At 40.0% G+C, this 7542-nt stretch overlaps 1 non-coding gene across 1 annotated transcript; it reads right to left on the bottom strand.

Annotated features, from left to right (window-relative positions):
• Positions 1-3076: 3076 nt before the first annotated feature.
• LOC125512116 (uncharacterized) lies at positions 3077-3951 on the bottom strand. Its single transcript, XR_015607493.1, has 2 exons — positions 3474-3951; positions 3077-3347 (listed from the first exon to the last, which is right to left on the bottom strand). It is a non-coding gene; the product is annotated as an uncharacterized LOC125512116 (transcript).
• Between the last annotated feature and the right edge of the window lie 3591 nt (positions 3952-7542).

The following is a 7542-nucleotide window of genomic DNA, read 5'->3' as shown; positions in this document are numbered from 1 at the left end:
CTGAAGGTTTCATTCCATTTGAACTCCGTTTGATATTCTTTTTCTACGAAACTCTGAAATAGGCAAAAAACAGCAATTCTGGGCTGGGCCTCCGGTTAATAGGTTAGTCCCAAAAATAATATAAAAGTGTATAATAAAGCCCAATAATGTCCAAAACAGAATACAATATAGCATGGAACAATCAAAAATTATAGATACATTGGAGACGTATCATTAGGAAACATAACCATCATTGATTCAACGAGCTAGTCAAGTAGAGGCAAACTAGTGACACTCTGTTTGTCTATGTATTCACACATGTACTAAGTTTCCGGTTAATACAATTCTAGCATGAATAATAAACATTTATCATGATATAAGGAAATATGAATAACAACTTTATTATTGCCTCTAGGGCATATTTCCTTCACCACAAGCCTCTATACCAAAGAGATCCCATCTGGAGCCCTGTTCCAGCACCCTGCCGGAGGGGAAAATTATCATTGGGGGCCATCTTCATCATCCCGGCGGTCTCCATGACGAGGAGGGAGTAGTTCACCCTCGGGGCTGAGGGTATGTAACAGTAGTTGTGTGTTTGATCTCTCTCTCTCTCTCTCTCTCTTGTGTTCTTGACTTGGCACGATCTTGATGTACCACGAGCTTTGTTAATATAGTTGGATCATATGGTGTTTCTCCCTCTCTATCTCGTTGTGATGAATTGAGTTTTTACCTTTGAGGTTTCACAATTATTGGATTGAATACTTTTTGGATTTGAGAACACTTGATGTATGTCTTGAATGTGGATACCCGTGATGACAATGGGGTATTCTATTGAGTCACTTGATGTATGTTTTGGTAATCAACTTGCAGATTCCTGAGGTGACATAGAGATAATCTATGCATAGGGGTTGATACACGTTCTCGTCCTTCTTTCTCCGGTAGAAACCTTCAGGCACTCTTTGAAGTTCTTTGTGTTGGGTTGAATATTATGAATCTGAAGTTGTTTGATGCATATCGAATAATCAACTCACGGATACTTGTGGTGACATTGGAGTACCCAGGTGATATTAGAGTTAGTTGATGTGTATCATATGGTGTTATTTTAGTACGAACTCTAGGGTTGTTCGTGACACTTATAGGGATATCTCAATAGATTGATCAGAAATGATAACTTTGAGGTGGTTTCGTACCCTACAATAATTTCTTCTTATGCTCTCCGCTTGATAAGAACTTTGGAGTGATTCTTTGTTGCATGTTGAGGGGTTGTTATATGATTTCAATTATGTTAGCACTGTTGAGAGATTGCACTAGTGAAAATATGAACCCTAGGCCTTGTTTTCAAGCATTGCAATACCGTGTGTGCTCCGTTTTGTAACCGGTCTATGTGATGTAATCTTCTTTTGTGGTGTGTTTGTTGGGATCCGATGAATTGCTAGTTTATTATCAGATTACTCATTGAAAGTAATCGAGTCTTTTCTGAACTTTATTATGCATGATTGTTATAGCTTTGTATTTCTCTCTGGTCTATCCGTTTGGTTTGACCAATTAGATTGATTTATCTTCAGTGGGAGAGGTGCTTTGTAATGGGTTCAATCTTGCGGTGTCCTCACCCAGTGATAGAAATGGTAGCGAGGCACGTATTTGTATTGTTGCCATTAAGGATAAAACTATGAGGTTTATTCACATTACTTGGGTTTACTTTGTCTACATCATGTCATCATACCTCATGCATTACTCTGTTTGTTATGAACTTAATACGTAGAGAGGCAAGCATAGAAGCGCTCTCGAAGTGAAGTAATAGTAGTAGATGCAAAATCATTTCGGTCTACTTGTCACGGACGTGATGCATATATACATGATCATTGACATGAATAACATCATGACTATGCATTTTTCTATCAATTGTCCAACAGTAATTTTTCTACCCACCGTATGCAATTGTTTCGAGAGAGAAGCCTCTAGTGAAAACTATGCCCCTGGGTCTACTTTAATCAAATTACTTAAACCAAAAATACCTTGCTGCAATTTTACTCTTCTTTATTTTGATTTGCAATTTATCTATCTACCTATACAAGATTTGATCCTTGTAAGTAACAAGTTCAAGGGGATTGACAACCCTTTTGCTCATGTTGGGTGCAAGTATTTGCTTTTGTGTCTGCATGTGTTGTTCACTAGGGTTTGTTTGATTCTCCTATTAGTTCGATAACCTTTGATTATCACTGAGGAAAATACTTATTAGCTACTATATTGTTGCACCCTTCCACTTCGGGGAAAATCCCAACGCAGCTCACAATAGCATGACTGCGCGTGCTTGTTATGCCCCAGTAACACCCCCACCCCCTCTCTCTTTGGCGCAAGGCGCACCTTGCACCACTGTAAGTCGTTGTGTTGTGATCACCCGGATCTCCCAATGTTCTTTTTGGCTGCTCTTTTGGGAGGGTTTTGGCCCCGCTAAAATAGAAAGATTCAGGTGGGAACCCCCCCCCCCCCCCCCCCCGGAACCCTCGAAAAAAAGAATCTCTATTAGCCGATCATGATGGCCCAATTTGATGGTGTTGAATAGCCAACTCAAAGCCCTTTGATTCAAAGGAATTAATAGATATTTTTGGAGGATTATAATCCTTATGAATTTTTCTTACGTTGCTCGATCGATTCATATGATTGACTCGTAATTTGTTTACTAAGGAATCATTTATATCACATATCATAGGAGATCTAACATTCACGTCAACATCTTGGAAGAATTCTTTGTTCTGTTATGTAATGAAACAAACTCAAATCTTGTAAGATTTGAATGGACATGACATTTTAATTCTTTGTTTTTTTTTTCATTCCTTCATTTTTATAATTCTGTGAATGAAAGAGCCCTCGTTGTGTTTTGGATGGGAGACGCTTTAGTCGCAGAGTTAATATAAACACACGCACACAGCCCAGCAACACACGGATGTTTGGGTGTCTTGTCGGTGCCATGAACCATGATGCGCCGTTCGTTGTCGTCGCTGGTGCTGGTGCCTGGTGAGTTCGTCTCGCTGATTAATGATAACTTGTGCTCCGGAGTAGCTAGCTTTTAGATAAGCAATCCGGCATACGCAAAACAGAATTTGGGTAAATTTCCCAGACCAAATTGCACGACTACTTTAGCGGAAGATAAGTCAACACATTACAGCACTTGATCCATAAATCTCCTTATTACATACAGGCTATATAAAATATATCACCCAATGACTATATTAGTACTCCGAAATAAGTCAGGTATCTCCGCGCGCTTCCGCCGTAAGCCGTGGGAACGGCAGGAGGAGGAGCAGCAGCATCAAGCGCAGCACAGGAAGTCCAGGATGCTGGAGCAGCAGTCGTAGCAGCAAGAACAGCTGCAAACCAACCGCAAATTAAGCACGGCCAATCAATCAATCGGGAGCGGACAGGGCCGAGCGGTGCAAGAATAACACGGAAGTCAGTCGAGCGGCCAATCAAATCTAGTTAGCACACACACGTACCATCCGTCGAGGCTCTTGTCGTGCAGGTCGTCGGTCGCAGACATGGACTGAGCGGGCGGAGGATCCATCGCCGAGTCGGTCTCCCGGCGTCTGTGGAGGGGCGACGATGATGATGTGGGGAAGAAGGCAACGACGGAACGGTGCTGCAAGGCGAAGTGCAGAGGCGAGGGATATGGAGGGAGTTAAGCTGGAAGGGAACGCAAGTAAATGACGCACATGGAATGGGCGGCGGTACCGGTGTAAAGCTCTTCCGCCGGGATTTAAGGCTTAAGGTATGGCATGCCCCGTGTACGACCGGGCGTGTTGTCATCCGATCATTTGTGCGCCACAAGCCACTGATTGCGCACACGCATTATCTATTTCCATTCATTCTCCGTGTGTTTCTTCTTACCTTACCTTAAAGTGGGTCAAGCTGCCAGCTTGGCCTCCACTGTCCAATGAGTGAGGCAATTAGCGGAGTTGAAGAAGGAATTCGTCAAGGGAATTAGCTGCAGAGCTTGGGGGCGGTTTGGTTAGGTCGATTGCATGCAGGTCCAGCCAAGGGCTATAGAGGGACAGCAGGTGGCAATAGGCCTGTTTCGTGCGATTTCGTCAATATACACCTTATCCTAGCATTTCCCCAAACAGATGTATTGCTTCGTCTTGTTGTCTTGTTGAGTTCAGTTTACCGGGACAAGCAACCTTTCCCGTTTATCTACTCCGGGTCGGGACAATGCATGGCATTCATGCTCACGGCCAGGCCACCGCGCAAATAGTACCACCAGATTACCAGCCCTTTGCTGCACGGCTGCAACAGATGCCACCGAGCTCCGAACGCACCTCACTTCCTCAGGCCTTCCCAACGCGGTTCACCGGAAACATCCGCAAATGTCGTTCGCTCAACACTTTTAAGCGGAAAAAGTCCAAAACAAACCTTAAACTTATGGACGAAAACTAATTTAGACCCTGAACTTTTAATCCCAGAAATCAGCACATCAATTTTTTTATCCAAATCTCTATTCTTAATCTCTATTAGTAGAATGCCCGTGCGTTGCTACGGGCACAAGAAAAATATAGATGAGTCCAAGAGTATAAGTTGTGGCCATCTTTTATCTTCTCCACGAAGATGTTGTTCCTCAACTTTTCTACATATACAGGTAATATATACTTTTAGATATATACCAAGATTGTGGGAAGACATAAGGTAACATTTCATATCTCGTTCCTTTCCATTTCCTCCATATTCACCATCGCAATAAGACGTGACATCATGTGCATTCTCCCGCAAAAAAAATAAAAAAAATGTTAATTCTCCCTATCTGCCTCCTATTTTCTGACAAACCTTGGACCTCACCTCCGACCTTGCTATCACATAGTCATCTCTCTTCTCTTTCATTGTTCATATCCTTTCCATCAACGGATGATAGTACATTACATTTAGTTGAAATATATTGCCCATCTCTCTTCATTAGTTCAAACTTTTGAATAAGTTGGCTGAAGCATGAATCAATATGGTATCCAAGCCAAGAGGTCTTTTGAGTTCAAGACCCCACCAACACAATATTAAAATAGAAGATTCTACGTTCTACATCGATCACACATCTAAGCACTAAATAAGCCTAAACGTGATAGTGCATTACATTTAGTTGAAATATATTGTCCATCTCGCTTCATCAGTTCAGATTTTTTGATGAGTTGGCTGGAGCATGAATTCAATAAACACCTCACATTAATATTCTCTCATTGTCACATACATTTGAAAACAGTGACGATTGTCATGTGGGCGATGTTTTTGTCGATAATCTCAAGACCAACTGGCTCAGTATCTTGGAGGTGCTCATATGGGTAGAGTGTGCATGTATGCGTTCATAAGGATGAGTGTGTGTACCTGTTTGTAAACATCGGCGTTTGTACTGTGTGTGTTTTAACTTCAGAATACACAAGAATTATATCACAAGCACAGGTGTCAAGATATAACAACATGATGGTTTTCAAATTAAGGAGTTCTGTGAATATACATTTCTTGCCAAAGGAAACAGGAATATACATAGCAACTGGTGAATAAAGTCATATGGAGGATATAGTGCACCCCCTCCTCCCATGTAAATTCAACATGTTAATTGCTTTGCATCCATTTTATAAACCAAGCCTTGCTTTAGTTGATGCCACCTAACAAGAGAATAGGCAAACATATGTACATGATTACACAATACATTAATTTCAGTGGTATTTTTTAATATGTTCGATGCTAGGCTAGCATATTATCAGATCAACAAACAAAACTTCAACATTCATTCAGAAACTCGGGTAGGTGACGTCTAAATATTTTACCAACTTCAACAAGATGGAAAACAAATAGCAAGAAATATATGCACAATACAAAAGTGTCTCTTACCATGACAACACCCAATATAAATTAAAAATACGAAAAAGTTGTTACAGTAGTACTATTACTTACAACAAGAATTGTATGTTTCCTAAGCAAACTGCAACTTTCTGGAATAAATGGAATAATTGTTTCTTGAAAGTCAACTTTCTGTATAGCGTAATTTCTTATGCATGAGAGATAAATAATGCACAAAATATAGAACCATAAGATAGCTGGAAGCCTGCTACTGTAAATCGGTGAAACTATGAGCCAGGAAAGCAAGTATGAGAAATATGAAACTGCTATTCCTCTGTACAAAGCCAATACGAATTCCAGCCCATGCTATTAGTGAATCCTGTTGACCATGAAGAAGCTAAATGGAAAAAATACTACTTTTTATATAATAGAAAATAGACCGCAAGAAGACACGAAATAACAAAGAAAAGCAAAAAAAAAGTTTAGAAGGTTGAACCTAATGCTAGCACCATGGTAATAAACCGATGTCTACAAAGGAACATTAGCATTCAAATGTGAGAGCTCAGTAGCTTGTCATGTCTATATTTTGTTGCACTTGTATCTGATTTGAAATTTAAAAAATTATGATGAGAAACTCACATAGAACTGCAGTATAATCTTTTGAATAAACATTGTCAATTGTCTAAGAGTGCTAACATTTAAACTCATTCAAAATGTTGGCAAATGGAATGAGAAATGTAATACCCGAGATAATACATTATAAGGCTACAACAAGTCCCCTCCAATTTTTAGGAAGCTCTCCACTATATGTGTAGCAATGAACCAGCCTCAAAACCCATTATAGACTGCCAGATAGATATTTGTTTCTTCAATTTCTAACAAACATATAAAATATTGATTGAGAAGCACTCCTGCTTACTACACAGTGATTCATAACATCAAAGTGCAGGAACAAACTTGATTTTGTTGAACAGATAAAATTCACCTTGTTCTTCTTCACCAAAGTCTTCCCCAAGATTTTTCATCTAGTCTTCTTTCCCATATATATTTTTTCTTCAGAAAGGAGGCCTACCTAGGCTTCTTTCCCATATCTGCATAAGTCATGCTTAGAGCTGGTCCTTGTGAAGCACTAACCTACCTTGGCTCAACGCCAATGTGCATCAGCCTATCAAAAGCATAGGTGTAAGAATCATCCATGTACTCTGCACAAACAAGGGAAAAATCGTATGAGCTTTGATGCTTCACTATATTATAGTTTAGCAGAAGAGATAAACGGGCAGAAGTCTGGATGTATAGTAGTGGGGAAGCTGAGGTTACCTGGATTACCGATCAAAGGTGCTTTCCATTTGCCCTTGTGGTTCAGGTTCCTAAATTTTTGAATGCACAAAAACTTATGCCAGAAGTTGGACGCCCGAGGTATCCTATGCCATTTGGGGTGATGGAATTTCGAGTAACTGCTTGTTGAATTGATGATATTGCTGGGCATTGAATTAACTGAATCAGAGTGACTTCTAAAGATAGGGCACGATAGAATCACAAAGCATAGAAAAAGTAGATAAGTTTGTGTGAGATACTCACAGTCAATAATTTAGAAGCTTCTACATTACTAAAAATGCACTACATAGATACTATATCCACTATTCTCTTAACGGGCATAAATTGTAGCAAACTAAGCCAACATAATCCTCCTGTAATACTTAACCAGTGTCCAACATCCTTGAGTAACAAAACCAAGTATTAATGTTG

The sequence above is a fragment of the Triticum urartu genome, chromosome 6A (assembly GCF_056163025.1).
Source record: "Triticum urartu cultivar PI428250 chromosome 6A, HENAU_Tu73, whole genome shotgun sequence".
NCBI classification, from domain to species: Eukaryota; Viridiplantae; Streptophyta; class Magnoliopsida; order Poales; family Poaceae; genus Triticum; species Triticum urartu.
The sequence above is the reverse complement of the archived record's forward strand: the minus strand, read 5'-3'. Positions and strand labels throughout refer to the sequence as shown.